This window comes from Calliopsis andreniformis, unplaced genomic scaffold, assembly GCF_051401765.1.
Source record: "Calliopsis andreniformis isolate RMS-2024a unplaced genomic scaffold, iyCalAndr_principal scaffold0024, whole genome shotgun sequence".
NCBI lineage: Eukaryota > Metazoa > Arthropoda > Insecta > Hymenoptera > Andrenidae > Calliopsis > Calliopsis andreniformis.
This window is the reverse complement of record NW_027480433.1, coordinates 11169709-11193157: the sequence shown is the minus strand read 5'-3', so window position 1 is coordinate 11193157 and position 23449 is coordinate 11169709.

Sequence of the window (23449 nt, the reverse complement as noted above, 5' to 3'; positions counted from 1 at the left end):
ACGGCTTGCAATTATTCCTGTTATAGGATGGAAAGACTGTTTTATTTTTATTGTATTTTATACTTCAGGCGGTGACTTCTGAGGCCGTAGCCATTCGATGTGGTGGAAGAACGCCGTAGAGTGAAGCCTAGGTTGCCCGGAACGAAGAAATGACCATAAGTTTCATACTGGTTGCAATTATTCGTTTTATACGATGGACAAGCTGTTGTATTTATATTGTATTTTATGCTTCTGGCGTTGACTTCTAAGGCACTAACTATTCGATCTAGTGGAGCAACGCCCTAGAGTGAAGCCTAGGTTGCCCGGAACGTAGAATTGGCCATCACTTTCAAACTGGTTGCAATTATTCCTGTTATATGATGGAAACACTGTTGTATTTTTATTGCATTTTATGCTTCGGGCGTCGACTTCTAAGGCCCTAACTATTCAATCTGTTGGAGCAACGCCCTAGGGTGAAGCCTAGGTTGCTCGGAAAGTAGAAATGACCATAAGTTTCATACTGGTTGCAATTATTCGTTTGATACGATGGAAAAACTGTTGTATTTATATTGTATTTTATGCTTCTGGCGTTGACTTCTAAGGACCTAGCTATTCGATCTGGTGGAGCAACGCCCTAGAGTGAAGCCTAGGTTGCTCGGAATGTAGAAATGACCATAACTTTCACACTGGTTGCAATTATTCGTTTTATACGATGGAAAAACTGTTTTATTTATTTTGTATTTTATGCTTCTGGCGTTTACTTCTAAGGACCTAACTATTCGATCTGGTGGAGCAACGCCCTAGAGTGAAGCCTAGGTTGCCTGGAACGTAGAACTGACCATCACTTTCACACGGCTTGCAATTATTCCTGTTATAGGATGGAAAGACTGTTGTATTTTTATTGTATTTTATACTTCAGGCGGTGACTTCTGAGGCCGTAGCATTTCGAAGTGGTGGAAGAATGCCATAGAGTGAAGCCTAGGTTGCCCAGAACGTAGAAATGACCATAACTTTCACACTGGTTGCTATTATTCGTTTTATACGATGGAAAAACTGTTATATTTATATTGCATTTTATGCTTCTGGCGTTGACTTTTTAGGCCCTAACTATTCGATCTGGCAGAACAACGCCCTAGAGTGAAGCCTAGGTCGCCTGGAACGTAGAAACGACCATCACTTTCACACGGGTTGCAATTATTCCTGTTATAGGATGGAAAGACTGTTGTATTTTTATTGTATTTTATACCTCAGGCGGTGACTTCTGAGGCCGTAGCTATTCGACGTGGTGGAAGAACGCCATAGAGTGAAACCTAGGTTCCCGGAAGGTAGAAATGACCATAACTTTCACACTGGTTGCTATTATTCGTTTTATACGATGGAAAAACTGTTATATTTATATTGCATTTTATGCTTCTGGCGTTGACTTCGTAGGCCCTAACTATTCGATCTGGTGGAACAACGCCCTAGAGTGAAGCCTAGGTTGCCTGGAACGTAGAACTGACCATCACTTTCACACGGCTTGCAATTATTCCTGTTATAGGATGGAAAGACTGTTGTATTTTTATTGTATTTTATACTTCAGGCGGTGACTTCTGAGGCCGTAGCCATTCGATGTGGTGGAAGAACGCCGTAGAGTGAAGCCTAGGTTGCCCGGAACGAAGAAATGACCATAAGTTTCATACTGGTTGCAATTATTCGTTTTATACGATGGACAAGCTGTTGTATTTATATTGTATTTTATGCTTCTGGCGTTGACTTCTAAGGCACTAGCTATTCGATCTAGTGGAGCAACGCCCTAGAGTGAAGCCTAGGTTGCCCGGAACGTAGAATTGGCCAAAACTTTCAAACTGGTTGCAATTATTCCTGTTATATGATGGAAACACTGTTGTATTTTTATTGCATTTTATGCTTCGGGCGTTGACTTCTAAGGCCCTAACTATTCAATCTGTTGGAGCAACGCCCTAGGGTGAAGCCTAGGTTGCTCGGAATGTAGAAATGACCATAACTTTCACACTGGTTGCAATTATTCGTTTTATACGATGGAAACGCTGTTGTATTTATATTGTATTTTATGCCTCTGGCGTTGACTTCTAAGGCCGTAGCTATTAGATGTGGTGGAGCAACGCCCTAGAGTGACGCCTAGGTTGCTCGGAACGTAGAAATGACAACTACTTTCACACTGTTTGCAATTATTCATTTAATACGATGGAAAAGCTGTTGTACTCATATCGTTTTTTATGCTTCTGGCGTTGACTTCTTAGGCCGTAACTATTGGGTCTGTAGGAGCAACGCCCTGGAGTGAAACCTAGGTTGCCCGAAACGTAGAATTGGCCATCACTTTCAAACTGGTTGCAATTATTCCTGTTATATGATGGAAACACTGTTGTATTTTTTTTGCATTTTATGGCTCGGGCGTGGACTTCTAAGACCCTAACTATTCGACCTGGTGGAGCAACGCCCTAGAGCGAAGCCTAGGTTGCCTGGAACGTAGAACTGACCATAACTTTCACACTGGTTGCAATTATTCGTTTTATACGATGGAAACGCTGTTGTATTTATATTGTATTTTATGCCTCTGGCGTTGACTTCTAAGGCCGTAGCTATTAGATGTGGTGGAGCAACGCCCTAGAGTGACGCCTAGGTTGCTCGGAACGTAGAAATGACCACTACTTTCACACCGTTTGCAATTATTCATTTAATACGATGGAGAAGCTGTTGTACTTATATCGTTTTTTATGCTTCTGACGTTGACTTCTTAGGCCGTAACTATTGGGTCTGTAGGAGCAACGCCCTGGAGTGAAACCTAGGTTGCCCGAAACGTAGAATTGGCCATCACTTTCAAACTGGTTGCAATTATTCCTGTTATATGATGGAAACACTGTTGTATTTTTTTTGCATTTTATGGCTCGGGCGTTGACTTCTAAGACCCTAACTATTCAATCTGTTGGAGCAACGCCCTAGGGTGAAGCCTAGGTTGCTCGGAAAGTAGAAATGACCATAGGTTTCATACTGGTTGTAATTATTCGTTTGATACGATGGAAAAACTGTTGTATTTATATTGTATTTTAAGCTTCTGGCGTTGACTTCTAAGGCCCTAGCTGTTCGATCTAGTGGAGCAACGCCCTAGAGTGAAGCCGAGGTTGCCCGGAAAGGAGAAATGACCATCACTTTCAAACTGGTTGCAATTAATCCTTTTATACGATGGAAAAGCTGTTGTATTTATATCGTATTTTATGCTTCTGGCGTTGACTTCTTAGGCCCTAACTATTCGATCTGGTGGAACAACGCCCTAGAGTGAAGCCTAGGTTGCCTGGAACGCAGAACTGACCATCACTTTCACACGGCTTGCAATTATTCCTGTTATAGGATGGAAAGACTGTTTTATTTTTATTGTATTTTATACTTCAGGCGGTGACTTCTGAGGCCGTAGCCATTCGATGTGGTGGAAGAACGCCGTAGAGTGAAGCCTAGGTTGCCCGGAACGAAGAAATGACCATAAGTTTCATACTGGTTGCAATTATTCGTTTTATACGATGGACAAGCTGTTGTATTTATATTGTATTTTATGCTTCTGGCGTTGACTTCTAAGGCACTAACTATTCGATCTAGTGGAGCAACGCCCTAGAGTGAAGCCTAGGTTGCCCGGAACGTAGAATTGGCCATCACTTTCAAACTGGTTGCAATTATTCCTGTTATATGATGGAAACACTGTTGTATTTTTATTGCATTTTATGCTTCGGGCGTCGACTTCTAAGGCCCTAACTATTCAATCTGTTGGAGCAACGCCCTAGGGTGAAGCCTAGGTTGCTCGGAAAGTAGAAATGACCATAAGTTTCATACTGGTTGCAATTATTCGTTTGATACGATGGAAAAACTGTTGTATTTATATTGTATTTTATGCTTCTGGCGTTGACTTCTAAGGACCTAGCTATTCGATCTGGTGGAGCAACGCCCTAGAGTGAAGCCTAGGTTGCTCGGAATGTAGAAATGACCATAACTTTCACACTGGTTGCAATTATTCGTTTTATACGATGGAAAAACTGTTTTATTTATTTTGTATTTTATGCTTCTGGCGTTTACTTCTAAGGACCTAACTATTCGATCTGGTGGAGCAACGCCCTAGAGTGAAGCCTAGGTTGCCTGGAACGTAGAACTGACCATCACTTTCACACGGCTTGCAATTATTCCTGTTATAGGATGGAAAGACTGTTGTATTTTTATTGTATTTTATACTTCAGGCGGTGACTTCTGAGGCCGTAGCATTTCGAAGTGGTGGAAGAATGCCATAGAGTGAAGCCTAGGTTGCCCAGAACGTAGAAATGACCATAACTTTCACACTGGTTGCTATTATTCGTTTTATACGATGGAAAAACTGTTATATTTATATTGCATTTTATGCTTCTGGCGTTGACTTTTTAGGCCCTAACTATTCGATCTGGCAGAACAACGCCCTAGAGTGAAGCCTAGGTCGCCTGGAACGTAGAAACGACCATCACTTTCACACGGGTTGCAATTATTCCTGTTATAGGATGGAAAGACTGTTGTATTTTTATTGTATTTTATACCTCAGGCGGTGACTTCTGAGGCCGTAGCTATTCGACGTGGTGGAAGAACGCCATAGAGTGAAGCCTAGGTTGTCCGGAACGTAGAAATGACCATAACTTTCACACTGGTTGCTATTATTCGTTTTATACGATGGAATAACTGTTATATTTATATTGCATTTTATGCTTCTGGCGTTGACTTCTAAGGCCCTAACTATTCGATCTGGTGGAACAACGCCCTAGAGTGAAGCCTAGGTTGCCTGGAACGTAGTACTGACCATCACTTTCACACGGCTTGCAATTATTCCTGTTATAGGATGGAAAGACTGTTGTATTTTTATTGTACTTTATACTTCAGGTGGTGACTTCTGAGGCCGTAGCTATTCGATGTGGTGGAAGAACGCCATAGAGTGAAGCCTAGGTTGCCCGGAACGAAGGAATGACCATAAGTTTCATACTGGTTGCAATCATTCGTTTTATACGATGGACAAGCTGTTGTATTTATATTGTATTTTATGCTTCTGGCGCGAACTTCTAAGGCACTAACTATTCGATCTAGTGGAGCAACGCCCTAGAGTGAAGCCTAGGTTGCTCGGAAAGTAGAAATGACCATAAGTTTCATACTGGTTTCAATTATTCGTTTTATACGATGGAAAAACTGTTGTATTTATATTGTATTTTATGCTTCTGGCGTTGACTTCTAAGGCCCTAGCTGATCAATCTAGTGGAGCAACGCCCTAGAGTGAAGCCTAGGTTGCTCGGAATGTAGAAATGACCATAACCTTCACACTGGTTGCAATTATTCGTTTTATACGATGGAAAAACTGTTTTATTTATTTTGTATTTTATGCTTCGGGCGTTGACTTCTAAGGCCGTAACTATTCGGTCTGGTGGAGCAACGCCCTGGAGTGAAACCTAGGTTGCCCGGAACGTAGAATTGGCCATCACTTTCAAACTGGTTGCAATTATTCCTGTTATATGATGGAAACACTGTTGTATTTTTTTTGCATTTATGGTTCGGGCGTTGACTTCTAATACCCTAACTATTCAATCTGTTGCAGCAACGCCCTAGGGTGGAGACTAGGTTGCTCGGAAAGTAGAAATGACCATAACTTTTACACTGGGAGCAATTATTCGATTTATACAATGGAAAAACTGTTCTATTTATTTTGTATTTAATGTTTCGAGCGTTGACTTCTAAGGCCCTAACTGTTTGATATGGTGGAGCTACGCCCTAGAGTGAAGCCTAGGTTGCCCGGAACGTAGAAATGACCATAACTTGTACACTGGTTGCTATTATTCGTTTTATACGATGGAAAAACTGTTATATTTATATTGCATTTTATGCTTCTGGCGTTGACTTCTTAGGCCCTAACTATTCGATCTGGTGGAACAACGTCCTAGAGTGAAGCCTAGGTTGCCTGGAACGTAGTACTGACCATCACTTTCACACGGCTTGCAATTATTCCTGTTATAGGATGGAAAGACTGTTGTATTTTTATTGTACTTTATACTTCAGGTGGTGACTTCTGAGGCCGTAGCTATTCGATGTGGTGGAAGAACGCCATAGAGTGAAGCCTAGGTTGCCCGGAACGATGAAATGACCACAAGTTTCATACTGGTTGCAATTATTCGTTTTATACGATGGAAAAACTGTTGTATTTATGTTGTATTTTATGCTTCTGGCGTTCACTTCTTAGGCCCTAACTATTCGATCTGGTGGAACAACGCCCTAGGGTGAAGCCTAGGTTGCCCGGAACGTAGAAATGACCATAACTTTTACACTGGTAGCAATTATTCGTTTTATACAATGGAAAAACTGTTGAATTTATTTTGTATTTTATGCTTCGGGCGTTGACTTCTAAGGCCCTAAGTATTCGATCTGGTGGAACAACGCCCTAGAGTGAAGCCTAGGTTGCCTGGAACGTAGTACTGACCATCACTTTCACACGGCTTGCAATTATTCCTGTTATAGGATGGAAAGACTGTTGTATTTTTATTGTACTTTATACTTCAGGTGGTGACTTCTGAGGCCGTAGCTATTCGATGTGGTGGAAGAACGCCATAGAGTGAAGCCTAGGTTGCCCGGAACGATGAAATGACCACAAGTTTCATACTGGTTGCAATTATTCGTTTTATACGATGGAAAAACTGTTGTATTTATATTGTATTTTATGCTTCTGGCGTTCACTTCTTAGGCCCTAACTATTCGATCTGGTGGAACAACGCCCTAGGGTGAAGCCTAGGTTGCCCGGAACGAAGAAATGACCATAAGTTTCATACTGGTTGCAATTATTCGTTTTATTCGATGGAAAAGCTGTTGTATTTATATTGTATTTTATGATTCTGGCGTTGACTTCTAAGGCACTAACTATTCGATCCGGTGGAGCAACGCCCTAGAGTGTAGCCTAGGTTGCCCGGAACGTAGAATTGGCCATCACTTTCAAACTGGTTGCAATTATTCCTGTTATATGATGGAAACACTGTTGTATTTTTATTGCATTTTATGCTTCGGGCGTTGACTTCTAAGGCCCTAACTATTCAATCTGTTGGAGCAACGCCATAGGGTGAAGCCTACGTTGCTCGGAAACTAGAAATGACCATAAGTTTCATACTGGCTGCAATTCTTCGTTTCATACGATGGAAAAACTGTTGTATTTATATTGTATTTTATGCTTCTGGCGTTGACTTCTAAGGCCCTAGCTGTTCGATCTAGTGGAGCAACGCCCTAGAGTGAAGCCTAGGTTGCCCGGAACGTAGAAATGACCATAACTTGTACACTGGTTGCTATTATTCGTTTTAATAGATGGAAAAACTGTTATATTTATATTGCATTTTATGCTTCTGGCGTTGACTTCTTAGGCCCTAACTATTCGATCTGGTGGAACAACGCCCTAGAGTGAAGCCTAGGTTGCCTGGAACGTAGTACTGACCATCACTTTCACACGGCTTGCAATTATTCCTGTTATAGGATGGAAAGACTGTTGTATTTTTATTGTACTTTATACTTCAGGTGGTGACTTCTGAGGCCGTAGCTATTCGATGTGGTGGAAGAACGCCATAGAGTGAAGCCTAGGTTGCCCGGAACGATGAAATGACCACAAGTTTCATACTGGTTGCAATTATTCGTTTTATACGATGGAAAAACTGTTGTATTTATATTGTATTTTATGCTTCTGGCGTTCACTTCTTAGGCCCTAACTATTCGATCTGGTGGAACAACGCCCTAGGGTGAAGCCTAGGTTGCCCGGAACGAAGAAATGACCATAAGTTTCATACTGGTTGCAATTATTCGTTTTATTCGATGGAAAAGCTGTTGTATTTATATTGTATTTTATGATTCTGGCGTTGACTTCTAAGGCACTACCTATTCGATCCGGTGGAGCAACGCCCTAGAGTGTAGCCTAGGTTGCCCGGAACGTAGAATTGGCCATCACTTTCAAACTGGTTGCAATTATTCCTGTTATATGATGGAAACACTGTTGTATTTTTATTGCATTTTATGCTTCGGGCGTTGACTTCTAAGGCCCTAACTATTCAATCTGTTGGAGCAACGCCATAGGGTGAAGCCTACGTTGCTCGGAAACTAGAAATGACCATAAGTTTCATACTGGCTGCAATTCTTCGTTTCATACGATGGAAAAACTGTTGTATTTATATTGTATTTTATGCTTCTGGCGTTGACTTCTAAGGCCCTAGCTGTTCGATCTAGTGGAGCAACGCCCTAGAGTGAAGCCTAGGTTGCCCGGAACGTAGAAATGACCATAACTTGTACACTGGTTGCTATTATTCGTTTTAATAGATGGAAAAACTGTTATATTTATATTGCATTTTATGCTTCTGGCGTTGACTTCTTAGGCCCTAACTATTCGATCTGGTGGAACAACGCCCTAGAGTGAAGCCTAGGTTGCCTGGAACGTAGTACTGACCATCACTTTCACACGGCTTGCAATTATTCCTGTTATAGGATGGAAAGACTGTTGTATTTTTATTGTAGTTTATACTTCAGGTGGTGACTTCTGAGGCCGTAGCTATTCGATGTGGTGGAAGAACGCCATAGAGTGAAGCCTAGGTTGCCCGGAACGATGAAATGACCACAAGTTTCATACTGGTTGCAATTATTCGTTTTATACGATGGAAAAACTGTTGTATTTATGTTGTATTTTATGCTTCTGGCGTTCACTTCTTAGGTCCTAACTATTCGATCTGGTGGAACAACGCCCTAGGGTGAAGCCTAGGTTGCCCGGAACGTAGAAATGACCATAACTTTTACACTGGTAGCAATTATTCGTTTTATACAATGGAAAAACTGTTCTATTTATATTGTATTTTATGCTTCGGGCGTTGACTTCTAAGGCCCTAACTATTCGATCTGGTGGAACAACGCCCTAGAGTGAAGCCTAGGTTGCCTGGAACGTAGTACTAACCATCACTTCCACACGGCTTGCAATTATTCCTGTTATAGGATGGAAAGACTGTTGTATTTTTATTGTACTTTATACTTCAGGTGGTGACTTCTGAGGCCGTAGCTATTCGATGTGGTGGAAGAACGCCATAGAGTGAAGCCTAGGTTGCCCGGAACGAAGAAATGACCATAAGTTTCATACTGGTTGCAATCATTCGTTTTATACGATGGACAAGCTGTTGTATTTATATTGTATTTTATGCTTCTGGCGTGAACTTCTAAGGCACTAACTATTCGATCTAGTGGAGCAACGCCCTAGAGTGAAGCCTAGGTTGCTCGGAAAGTAGAAATGACCATAAGTTTCATACTGGTTTCAATTATTCGTTTTATACGATGGAAAAACTGTTGTATTTATATTGTATTTTATGCTTCTGGCGTTGACTTCTAAGGCCCTAGCTGATCAATCTAGTGGAGCAACGCCCTAGAGTGAAGCCTAGGTTGCTCGGAATGTAGAAATGACCATAACCTTCACACTGGTTGCAATTATTCGTTTTATACGATGGAAAAACTGTTTTATTTATTTTGTATTTTATGCTTCGGGCGTTGACTTCTAAGGCCGTAACTATTCGGCCTGGTGGAGCAACGCCCTGGAGTGAAACCTAGGTTGCCCGGAACGTAGAATTGGCCATCACTTTCAAACTGGTTGCAATTATTCCTGTTATATGATGGAAACACTGTTGTATTTTTTTTGCATTTATGGTTCGGGCGTTGACTTCTAAGACCCTAACTATTCAATCTGTTGCAGCAACGCCCTATGGTGGAGACTAGGTTGCTCGGAAAGTAGAAATGACCGTAACTTTTACACTGGGAGCAATTATTCGATTTATACAATGGAAAAACTGTTCTATTTATTTTGTATTTAACGTTTCGGGCGTTGACTTCTAAGGCCCTAACTGTTTGATATGGTGGAAATACGCCCTAGAGTGAAGCCTAGGTTGCCCGGAACGTAGAAATGACCATAACTTGTACACTGGTTGCTATTATTCGTTTTATACGATGGAAAAACTGTTATATTTATATTGCATTTTATGCTTCTGGCGTTGACTTCTTAGGCCCTAACTATTCGATCTGGTGGAACAACGTCCTAGAGTGAAGCCTAGGTTGCCTGGAACGTAGTACTGACCATCACTTTCACACGGCTTGCAATTATTCCTGTTATAGGATGGAAAGACTGTTGTATTTTTATTGTACTTTATACTTCAGGTGGTGACTTCTGAGGCCGTAGCTATTCGATGTGGTGGAAGAACGCCATAGAGTGAAGCCTAGGTTGCCCGGAACGATGAAATGACCACAAGTTTCATACTGGTTGCAATTATTCGTTTTATACGATGGAAAAACTGTTGTATTTATGTTGTATTTTATGCTTCTGGCGTTCACTTCTTAGGCCCTAACTATTCGATCTGGTGGAACAACGCCCTAGGGTGAAGCCTAGGTTGCCCGGAACGTAGAAATGACCATAACTTTTACACTGGTAGCAATTATTCGTTTTATACAATGGAAAAACTGTTGTATTTATTTTGTATTTTATGCTTCGGGCGTTGACTTCTAAGGCCCTAACTATTCGATCTGGTGGAACAACGCCCTAGAGTGAAGCCTAGGTTGCCTGGAACGTAGTACTGACCATCACTTTCACACGGCTTGCAATTATTCCTGTTATAGGATGGAAAGACTGTTGTATTTTTATTGTACTTTATACTTCAGGTGGTGACTTCTGAGGCCGTAGCTATTCGATGTGGTGGAAGAACGCCATAGAGTGAAGCCTAGGTTGCCCGGAACGATGAAATGACCACAAGTTTCATACTGGTTGCAATTATTCGTTTTATACGATGGAAAAACTGTTGTATTTATATTGTATTTTATGCTTCTGGCGTTCACTTCTTAGGCCCTAACTATTCGATCTGGTGGAACAACGCCCTAGGGTGAAGCCTAGGTTGCTCGGAATGTAGAAATGACCATAACCTTCACACTGGTTGCAATTATTCGATTTATACGATGGAAAAACTGTTTTATTTATTTTGTATTTTATGCTTCGGGCGTTGACTTCTAAGGCCGTAACTATTCGGTCTGGTGGAGCAACGCCCTGGAGTGAAACCTAGGTTGCCCGGAACGTAGAATTGGCCATCACTTTCAAACTGGTTGCAATTATTCCTGTTATATGATGGAAACACTGTTGTATGTTTTTTGCATTTATGGTTCGGGCGTTGACTTCTAAGACCCTAACTATTCAATCTGTTGCAGCAACGCCCTAGGGTGGAGACTAGGTTGCTCGGAAAGTAGAAATGACCATAACTTTTACACTGGGAGCAATTATTCGATTTATACAATGGAAAAACTGTTCTATTTATTTTGTATTTAATGTTTCGGGCGTTGACTTCTAAGGCCCTAACTGTTTGATCTGGTGGAGCTACGCCCTAGAGTGAAGCCTAGGTTGCCCGGAACGTAGAAATGACCATAACTTGTACACTGGTTGCTATTATTCGTTTTATACGATGGAAAAACTGTTATATTTAATTGCATTTTATGCTTCTGGCGTTGACTTCTTAGGCCCTAACTATTCGATCTGGTGGAACAACGCCCTAGAGTGAAGCCTAGGTTGCCTGGAACGTAGTACTGACCATCACTTTCACACGGCTTGCAATTATTCCTGTTATAGGATGGAAAGACTGTTGTATTTTTATTGTAGTTTATACTTCAGGTGGTGACTTCTGAGGCCGTAGCTATTCGATGTGGTGGAAGAACGCCATAGAGTGAAGCCTAGGTTGCCCGGAACGATGAAATGACCACAAGTTTCATACTGGTTGCAATTATTCGTTTTATACGATGGAAAAACTGTTGTATTTATGTTGTATTTTATGCTTCTGGCGTTCACTTCTTAGGCCCTAACTATTCGATCTGGTGGAACAACGCCCTAGGGTGAAGCCTAGGTTGCCCGGAACGTAGAAATGACCATAACTTTTACACTGGTAGCAATTATTCGTTTTATACAATGGAAAAACTGTTCTATTTATATTGTATTTTATGCTTCGGGCGTTGACTTCTAAGGCCCTAACTATTCGATCTGGTGGGACAACGCCCTAGAGTGAAGCCTAGGTTGCCTGGAACGTAGTACTAACCATCACTTCCACACGGCTTGCAATTATTCCTGTTATAGGATGGAAAGACTGTTGTATTTTTATTGTACTTTATACTTCAGGTGGTGACTTCTGAGGCCGTAGCTATTCGATGTGGTGGAAGAACGCCGTAGAGTGAAGCCTAGGTTGCCCGGAACGATGAAATGACCACAAGTTTCATACTGGTTGCAATTATTCGTTTTATACGATGGAAAAACTGTTGTATTTATATTGTATTTTATGCTTCTGGCGTTGACTTCTAAGGACCTAACTATTCGATCTAGTGGAGCAACGCCCTAGAGTGAAGCCGAGGTTGCCCGGAAAGCAGAAATGACCATCACTTTCAAACTGGCTGCAATTAATCCTTTTATACGATGGAAAACCTGTTGTATTTATATCGTATTTTATGCTTCTGGCGTTTACTTCTAAGGACCTAACTATTCGATCTGGTGGAGCTACGCCCTAGAGTGAAGCCTAGGTTGCTCGGAATGTAGAAATGACCATAACTTTCACACTGGTTGCAATTATTCGTTTTATACGATGGAAACGCTGTTGTATTTATATTGTATTTTATGCCTCTGGCGTTGACTTCTAAGGCCGTAGCTATCAGATGTGGTGGAGCAACGCCCTAGAGTGACGCCTAGGGTGCTGGGAACGTAGAAATGACCATTACTTTCACACTGGTTGCAATTATTCGTTTTATACGATGGAAAAGCTGTTGTATTTATATTGTATTTTATGCTTCTGGCGTTGACTTCTAAGGCACTAACTATTCGATCTGGTGGAGCAACGCCCTAGAGTGAGGCCTGGGTTGCCCGGAACGTAGAATTAGCCATCACTTTCAAACTGGTTGCAATTATTCCTGTTATATGATGGAAACACTGTTGTATTTTTATTGCATTTTATGCTTCGGGTGTTGACTTCTAAGGCCCTAACTATTCAATCTGTTGGAGCAACGCCCTAGGGTGAAGCCTAGGTTGCTCGGAAAGTAGAAATGACCATAAGTTTCATACTGGTTGCAATTATTCGTTTGATACGATGGAAAAACTGTTGTATTTATATTGTATTTTATGCTTCTGGCGTTGACTTCTAAGGACCTAGCTATTCGATCTGGTGGAGCAACGCCCTAGAGTGAAGCCTAGGTTGCTCGGAATGTAGAAATGACCATAACTTTCACACTGGTTGCAATTATTCGTTTTATACGATGGAAAAACTGTTTTATTTATTTTGTATTTTATGCTTCTGGCGTTTACTTCTAAGGACCTAACTATTCGATCTGGTGGAGCAACGCCCTAGAGTGAAGCCTAGGTTGCCTGGAACGTAGAACTGACCATCACTTTCACACGGCTTGCAATTATTCCTGTTATAGGATGGAAAGACTGTTGTATTTTTATTGTATTTTATACTTCAGGCGGTGACTTCTGAGGCCGTAGCTATTCGACGTGGTGGAAGAATGCCATAGAGTGAAGCCTAGGTTGCCCAGAACGTAGAAATGACCATAACTTTCACACTGGTTGCTATTATTCGTTTTATACGATGGAAAAACTGTTATATTTATATTGCATTTTATGCTTCTGGCGTTGACTTTTTAGGCCCTAACTATTCGATCTGGTAGAACAACGCCCTAGAGTGAAGCCTAGGTCGCCTGGAACGTAGAAATGACCATCACTTTCACACGGGTTGCAATTATTCCTGTTATAGGATGGAAAGACTGTTGTATTTTTATTGTATTTTATACCTCAGGCGGTGACTTCTGAGGCCGTAGCTATTCGACGTGGTGGAAGAACGCCATAGAGTGAAGCCTAGGTTGTCCGGAACGTAGAAATGACCATAACTTTCACACTGGTTGCTATTATTCGTTTTATACGATGGAAAAACTGTTATATTTATATTGCATTTTATGCTTCTGGCGTTGACTTCTAAGGCCCTAACTATTCGATCTGGTGGAACAACGCCCTAGAGTGAAGCCTAGGTTGCCTGGAACGTAGTACTGACCATCACTTTCACACGGCTTGCAATTATTCCTGTTATAGGATGGAAAGACTGTTGTATTTTTATTGTACTTTATACTTCAGGTGGTGACTTCTGAGGCCGTAGCTATTCGATGTGGTGGAAGAACGCCATAGAGTGAAGCCTAGGTTGCCCGGAACGAAGAAATGACCATAAGTTTCATACTGGTTGCAATCATTCGTTTTATACGATGGACAAGCTGTTGTATTTATATTGTATTTTATGCTTCTGGCGTTGACTTCTAAGGCACTAACTATTCGATCTAGTGGAGCAACGCCCTAGAGTGAAGCCTAGGTTGCCCGCAACGTAGAATTGGCCATCACTTTCAAACTGGTTGCAATTATTCCTGTTATATGATGGAAACACTGTTGTATTTTTATTGCATTTTATGCTTCGGGCGTTGACTTCTAAGGCCCTAACTATTCAATCTGTTGGAGTAACGCCCTAGGGTGAAGCCTAGGTTGCTCGGAAAGTAGAAATGACCATAAGTTTCATACTGGTTGCAATTATTCGTTTTATACGATGGAAAAGCTGTTGTATTTATATTGTATTTTATGCTTCTGGCGTTGACTTCTAAGGCCCTAGCTGTTCGATCTAGTGGAGCAACGCCCTAGAGTGAAGCCGAGGTTGCCCGGAAAGGAGAAATGACCATCACTTTAAAACTGGTTGCAATTAATCCTTTTATACGATGGAAAAGCTGTTGTATTTATATCGTATTTTATGCTTCTGGCGTTTACTTCTAAGGACCTAACTATTCGATCTGGTGGAGCAACGACCTAGAGTGAGGCCTAGGTTGCTCGGAATGTAGAAATGACCATAACTTTCACACTGGTTGCAATTATTCGTTTTATACGATGGAAACGCTGTTGTATTTATATTGTATTTTATGCCTCTGGCGTTGACTTCTAAGGCCGTAGCTATTCGATCTGGTGGAGCAACGCCCTAGAGCGAAGCCTAGGTTGCCTGGAACGTAGAACTGACCATAACTTTCACACTGGTTGCTATTATTCGTTTTATACGATGGAAAAACTGTTGTATTTATATTGCATTTTATGCTTCTGGCGTTGACTTCTTAGGCCCTAGCTGTTCGATCTAGTGGCGCAACGCCCTAGAGTGAAGCCTAGGTTGCCAGGAACGTAGAATTGGCCATCACTTTCAAACTGGTTGCAATTATTCCTGTTATATGATGGAAACACTGTTGTATCTTTACTGCATTTTATGCTTCGGGCGTTTACTTCTAAGGCCCTAACTATTCAACCTGTTGGAGCAACGCCCTAGGGTGAAGCCTAGGTTCCTCGGAAAGTAGAAATGACCATAAGTTTCATACTGGTTTCAATTATTCGTTTTATACGATGGAAAAACTGTTGTATTTATATTGTATTTTATGCTTCTGGCGTTGACTTCTAAGGCCCTAGCTGTTCGATCTAGTGGAGCAACGCCCTAGAGTGAAGCCTAGGTTGCCCGGAACGTAGAAATGACCATAACTTGTACACTGGTTGCTATTATTCGTTTTATACGATGGAAAAACTGTTATATTTATATTGCATTTTATGCTTCTGGCGTTGACTTCTTAGGCCCTAACTATTCGATCTGGTGGAACAACGCCCTAGAGTGAAGCCTAGGTTGCCTGGAACGTAGTACTGACCATCACTTTCACACGGCTTGCAATTATTCCTGTTATAGGATGGAAAGGCTGTTGTATTTTTATTGTAGTTTATACTTCAGGTGGTGACTTCTGAGGCCGTAGCTATTCGATGTGGTGGAAGAACGCCATAGAGTGAAGCCTAGGTTGCCCGGAACGATGAAATGACCACAAGTTTCATACTGGTTGCAATTATTCGATTTATACGATGCAAAAACTGTTGTATTTATGTTGTATTTTATGCTTCTGGCGTTCACTTCTTAGGCCCTAACTATTCGATCTGGTGGAACAACGCCCTAGGGTGAAGCCTAGGTTGCCCGGAACGTAGAAATGACCATAACTTTTACACTGGTAGCAATTATTCGTTTTATACAATGGAAAAACTGTTCTATTTATATTGTATTTTATGCTTCGGGCGTTGACTTCTAAGGCCCTAACTATTCGATCTGGTGGAACAACGCCCTAGAGTGAAGCCTAGGTTGCCTGGAACGTAGTACTAACCATCACTTTCACACGGATTGCAATTATTCCTGTTATAGGATGGAAAGACTGTTGTATTTTTATTGTACTTTATACTTCAGGTGGTGACTTCTGAGGCCGTAGCTATTCGATGTGGTGGAAGAACGCCATAGAGTGAAGCCTAGGTTGCCCGGAACGATGAAATGACCACAAGTTTCATACTGGTTGCAATTATTCGTTTTATACGATGGAAAAACTGTTGTATTTATATTGTATTTTATGCTTCTGGCGTTGACTTCTAACGCCCTAGCTGTTCGATCTAGTGGAGCAACGCCCTAGAGTGAAGCCGAGGTTGCCCGGAAAGCAGAAATGACCATCACTTTCACACTGGTTGCCATTATTCGTTTTATACGACGGAAAAGCTGTTGTATTTATATCGTTTTTTATGCTTCTGGCGTTGACTTCTTAGGCCGTAACTGTTCGGTCTGGTGGAGCAACGCCCTGGAGCGAAACCTAGGTTGCCCGGAACGTAGAATTGGCCATCACTTTCAAACTGGTTGCAATTATTCCTGTTATATGATGGAAACACTGTTGTATTTTTTTTGCATTTTATGGTTCGGGCGTTGACCTCTAAGACCCTAACCATTCAATCTGTTGGAGCAACGCCCTAGGGTGAAGCCTAGGTTGCTCGGAAAGTAGAAATGACCATAAGTTTCATACTGGTTGTAATTATTCGTTTTATACGATGGAAAAACTGTTGTATTTATATTGTATTTTAAGCTTCTGGCGTTGACTTCTAAGGCCCTAGCTGTTCGATCTAGTGAAGCAACGCCCTAGAGTGAAGCCGAGGTTGCCAGGAAAGGAGAAATGACCATCACTTTCAAACTGGTTGCAATTAATCCTTTTATACGATGGAAAAGCTGTTGCATTTATATCGTATTTTATGCTTCTGGCGTTTACTTCTAAGCACCTAACTATTCGATCTGGTGGAGCAACGCCCTAGAGTGAAGCCTAGGTTGCTCGGAGTGTAGAAATGACCATAACTATCACACTGCTTGCAATTATTCGTTTTATACGATGGAAACGCTGTTGTATTTATATTGTATTTTATGCCTCTGGCGTTGACTTCTAAGGCCGTAGCTATTAGATGTGGTGGAGCTACGCCCTAGAGTGACGCCTAGGGCGCTCGGAACGTAGAAATGACCATCACTTTCACACGGGTTGCAATTATACCTGTTATACGATTTAAAGACTGTTGTATTTTTATTGTATTTTATACTTCAGGCGGTGACTTCTGAGGCCGTAGCTATTCGATGTGGTGGAAGAACGCCATAGAGTGAAGCCTAGGTTGCCCGGAACGTTGAAATGACCATAAGTTTCATACTGGTTGCAATTATTCGTTTTATACGATGGAAAAACTGTTGTATTTATATTGTATTTTATGCTTCTGGCGTTCACTTCCTAGGCCCTAACTATTCGATCTGGTGGAACAACGCCCTCGGGTGAAGCCTAGGTTGCCCGGAACGTAGAAATGACCATAACTTTTACACTGGTAGCAATTATTCGTTTTATACAATGGAAAAACTGTTCTATTTATTTTGTATTTTATGCTTCGGGCGTTGACTTCTAAGGCCCTAACTGTTTGATCTGGTGGAGCAACGCCCTAGAGTGAGGCCTAGGTTGCCCGGAACGTAGAAGTGACCATAACTTTCACACTGGTTGCTATTATTCGTTTTATACGATGGAAAACTGTTATATTTATATCGTATTTTATGCTTCTGGCGTAGACTTCTAAGGACCTAACTATCCGATCTGGTGGAGCAACGCCCTAGAGTGAAGCCTAGGTTGCTCGTAATGTAGAAATAACCATAACTTTTACACTGGGAGCAATTATTCGTTTTATACAATGGAAAAACTGTTCTATTTATTTTGTATTTAATGCTTCGGGCGTTGACTTCTAATGCCCTAACTGTTTGATCTGGTGGATCAACGCCATAGAGTGAAGCCTAGGTTGCTCGGAATGTAGAAATGACCATAACTTTCACACTGGTTGCAATTATTCGTTTTATACGATGGAAAAGCTGTTGTATTTATATTGTATTTTATGTCTCTGGCGTTGACTTCTATGGCCGTAGCTATTAGATGTGGTAGAGCAACGCCCTAGAGTGACGCCTAGGTTGCTCGGAACGTAGAAATGACCACTACTTTCACACTGTTTGCAATTATTCATTTAATACGATGGAAAAGCTGTTGTATTTATATCGTATTTTATGCTTCGGGCGTTGACTTCTTAGGAGCTAACATTTCGATCTAGTGGAGCAACGACCTACAGCGAAGCCTAGGTTGCCGGAACGTAGATATGACCATAACCTTCACACAGGTTGCAATTATTCGTTTTATACGGTGTAAAGGGTGTTGTATTTATTTTGTATTTTATTCTGCTGGTGTTGACTTCTTAGGCCCTAACTATTCGATCTGGTGGAACAACGCCGTAGAGTGAAGCCTAGGTTGCCCGGAACGTAGAAATGACCATTACTTTCACACTGTTTGCAATTATTCCTTTTACACGATGGAAAACTGTTGTATTTATATCATATTTTATGCTTCTGGCGTTGACTTCTAAGGACCTAATTATTCGATCTGGCGCAGCAACGCCCTAGAGTGAAGCCTAGGTTGCCCGGAACGTAGAAATGACCATAACCTTCACACTGGCTGCGATTATTCGTTTTATACGATGGAAAAACTGTTATATTTATATTGCATTTTATGCTTCTGGCGTTGACTTCCTAGGCCCTAACTATTCGATCTGGTGGAGCAACGCCCTAGAGTGAAGCCTAGGTTGCCTGAAACGTAGAACTGACCATCACTTTCACACGGCTTGCAATTATTCCTGTTATAGGATGGAAAGGCTGTTGTATTTTTATTGTATTTTATACTTCAGGCGGTGACTTCTGAGGCCGTAGCTATTCGACGTGGTGAAAGAGCGCCATAGAGTGAAGCCTAGGTTGCCCGGAACGTAGAAATGACCATAACTTGCACACTGGTTGCTATTATTCGTTTTATACGATGGAAAAACTGTTATATTTATATTGCATTTTATGCTTCTGGCGTTGACTTCTTAGGCCCAAACTATTCGATCTGGTGGAGCAACGCCCTAGAGTGAAGCCTAGGTTGCCTGGAACGTAGAACTGACCATCACTTTCACACGGCTTGCAATTATTCCTGTTATAGGATGGAAAGGCTGTTGTATTTTTATTGTATTTTATACTTCAGGCGGTGACGTCTGAGGCCGTAGCTATTCGATGTGGTGGAAAAACGCCATAGAGTGAAGCGTAGGTTGCCCGGAACGAAGAAGTGACCATAAGTTTCATACTGGTTGCAATTATTCGTTTTATTCGATGGAAAAGCTGTTGTATTTATATTGTATTTTATGATTCTGGCGTTGACTTCTAAGGCACTAACTATTCGATCTGGTGGAACAACGCCGTAGAGTGAAGCCTAGGTTGCCCGGAACGTAGAAATGACCATTACTTTCACACTGTTTGCAATTATTCCTTTTATACGATGGAAAACTGTTGTATTTATATCATATTTTAAGCTTCTGGCGTTGACTTCTAAGGACCTAATTATTCGATCTGGCGGAGCAACGCCCTAGAGTAAAGCCTAGGTTGTTCGGAATGTAGAAATGACCATAACTTTCACACTGGTTGCAATTATTCGTTTTATACGATGGAAAAGCTGTTGTATTTATATTGTATTCTATGTCTCTGGCGTTGACTTCTTAGGCCCTAACATTTCGATCTAGTGGAGCGACGCCCTACAGTGAGGCCTACGTGGCCGGAACGTAGATATGACCATAACCTTAACACAGGTTGCAATTATTCGTTTTATACGGTGTAAAGGCTGTTGTATTTATTTTGTATTTTATTCTTCTGGTGTTGACTTCTTAGGCCCTAACTACTCGATCTGTTGGAGCAACGCCCTGGAGTGATACCTAGGTTGCCCGGAACGTAGAATTGGCCATCACTTTCAAACTGGTTGCAATTATTCCTGTTATATGATGGAAACACAGTTGTATTTTTATTGTATTTTATGCCTCAGGCGTAGGCTTCTGAATCCGTAGCTATTCGATATGGTGGAGCACCGCCCTAGAGTGAAGCCAAGGGTGCTCGGAACGTAGAAATGACCACTACTTTCACACTGTTTGCAATTATTCATTTAATACGATGGAAAAGCTGTTGTATTTATATCGTATTTTATGCTTCGGGCGTTGACTTCTTAGGCCCTAACATTTCGATCTAGTGGAGCGACGCCCTACAGTGAGGCCTACGTGGCCGGAACGTAGATATGACCATAACCTTCACACAGGTTGCAATTATTCGTTTTATACGGTGTAAAGGCTGTTGTATTTATTTTGTATTTTATTCTTCTGGTGTTGACTCCTTAGGCCCTAACTATTCGACCTGGTGGAACAACGCCGTAGAGTGAAGCCTAGGTTGCCCGGAACGTAGAAATGACCATTACTTTCACACTGTTTGCAATTATTCCTTTTATACGATGGAAAACTGTTGCATTTATATCATATTTTATGCTTCTGGCGTTGACTTCTAAGGACCAAACTATTCGATCTGGCGGAGCAACGCCCTAGAGTGAAGCCTAGGTTGTTCGGAATGTAGAAATGACCATAACTTTCACACTGGTTGCAATTATTCGTTTTATACGATGGAAAAACTGTTGCATCTTTATCGTATTTTATGTTTCTGGCGTTGTCTTCTTAGGCCGTAACTATTCTATCTGTAGGAGCAACGCCCTGGAGTGAAACCTAGGTTGCCCGGAACGTAGAAATGACCATAACTTTTACACTGGTAGCAATTATTCGTTTTATACAATGGAGAAACTGTTCTATTTATTTTGAATTTAATGCTTCGGGCGTTGACTTCTAAGGCCCTAACTGTTTGATCTGGTGGAGCAACGCCCTAGTGTGAAGCCTAGGTTGCCCGGAACGTAGGAATGACCATAACATTTACACTGGTAGCAATTATTCGTTTTATACAATGGAAAAACCGTTCTATTTATTTTGTGTTTTATTCTTCGGGCGTTGACTTCTAAGGCCCTAACTGTATGATCTGGTGGAGCAACGCCCTAGAGTGAAGCCCAGGTTGCCCGGAACTTAGAAATGACCATAACTTTCACACTGGTTGCTATCATTCGTTTTATATGATGGAAAAACTGTTATATTTATATTGTATTTTATGCTTCTGGCGTTGACTTCTGAGGCCGTTGCTATGCGATGTGGTGGAAGAACGCCATAGAGTGAAGCCTAGGTAGCCAGGAACGTAGAATTGACCATAACTTTCACACTGGTTGCTATTATTCGTTCTATACGATGGAAAAACTGTTATATTTATATTGCATTTTATGCTTCTGGCGTTGACTTCTTAGGCCCCAGCTATTCGAACTGGTGGAACAACGCCCTAGAGTGAAGCCTAGGTTGCCTGGAACGTAGAACTGACCATCACTTTCACACAGCTTGCAATTATTCCTGTTATAGGATGGAAAGACTGTTGCATTTTTATTGTATTTTATACTTCAGGCGGTGACTTCTGAGGCCGTAGCTATTCGATGTGGTGGAAGAACGCCATAGAGTGAAGCCTAGGTTCCCCGGAACGAAGAAATGACCATAAGTTTCACACTGGTAGCAATTATTCGTTTTATACAATGGTAAAACTGTTCTATTTATTTTGTATTTTATGCTTCGGGCGTTGACTTCTAAGGCCCTAAATGTTTGATCTGGTGGAGCAACGCCCTGGAGTGATACCAAGGTTGCCCGGAACGTAGAATTGGCCATCACTTTCAAACTGGTTGCAATTACTCCTGTTGTATGATGGAAACACTGTTGTATTTTTATTGTATTTTATGCTTCAGGCGTAGGCTTCTTAATCCGTAGCTATTCGATATGGTGGAGCACCGCCCTAGAGTGAAGCCTAGGTTGCTCGGAACGTAGAAATGACCACTACTTTCACACTGTTTGCAATTATTCATTTAATACGATGGAAAAGCTGTTGGATTTATATCGTATTTTATGCTTCGGGCGTTGACTTCTTAGGCCCTAACATTTCGATCTAGTGGTGCAACGCCCTACAGTGAAGCCTAGGATGCCGGAACGTAGATATGACCATAACCTTCACACAGGTTGCAATTATTCGTTTTATACGATGGAAAAACTGTTATATTTATATTGCATTTTATGCTTCAGGCGTTGACTTCCTAGGCCCTAACTATTCGATCTGGTGGAACAACGCCCTAGAGTGAAGCCTAGGTTGCCTGGAACGTAGAACTGACCATAACTTTTACACTGGGAGCAATTATTCGTCTTATACAGTGGAAAAACTGTTCTATTTATTTTGTATTTAATGCTTCGGGCGTTGACTTCTAAGGCCCTAACTGTTTGATCTGGTGGAGCAACGCCCTAGAGTGAAGCCTAGGTTGCCCGGAACGTAGAAATGACCATAACTTTCACACTGGTTGCTATTATTCGTTTTATACGATGGAAAAACTGTTATACTTATATTGCATTTTATTCTTCTGGTGTCGACTTCTTAGGCCCTAACTATTCGACCTGGTGGAACAACGCCGTAGAGTGAAGCCTAGGTTGCCCGGAACGTAGAAATGACCATTACTTTCACACTGTTTGCAATTATTCCTTTTATACGATGGAAAACTGTTGTATTTATATCATGTTTTATGCTTCTGGCGTTGACTTCTAAGGACCTAACTATTCCATCTGGTGGAACAACGCCCTAGAGTGAAGCCTAGATTGCCTGGAACGTAGAAATGACCATCACTTTCACACGGGTTGCAATTATTCGTTTTATACGATGGAAAAGCTGTTGCATCTTTATTGTATTTTATTCATCTGGGGTTGACATCTAAGGCCGTAACTATTCGATCGGGAAGAGCAACGCCCTGGAGTGCAACCTAGGTTGCACGGAACGTAGAAATGACCATTACTTTCACACTGTTTGCAATTATTCCTTTTATACGATGGAAAACTGTTGTATTTATATCATATTTTATGCTTCTGGCGTTGACTTCTAAGGACCTAACTATTCGATCTGGCGGAGCAACGCCCTAGAGTGAAGCCTAGGTTGTTCGGAATGTAGAAATGACCATAACTTTCACACTGGTTGCAATTATTCGTTTTATACGATGGAAAAACTGTTGCATCTTTATCGTATTT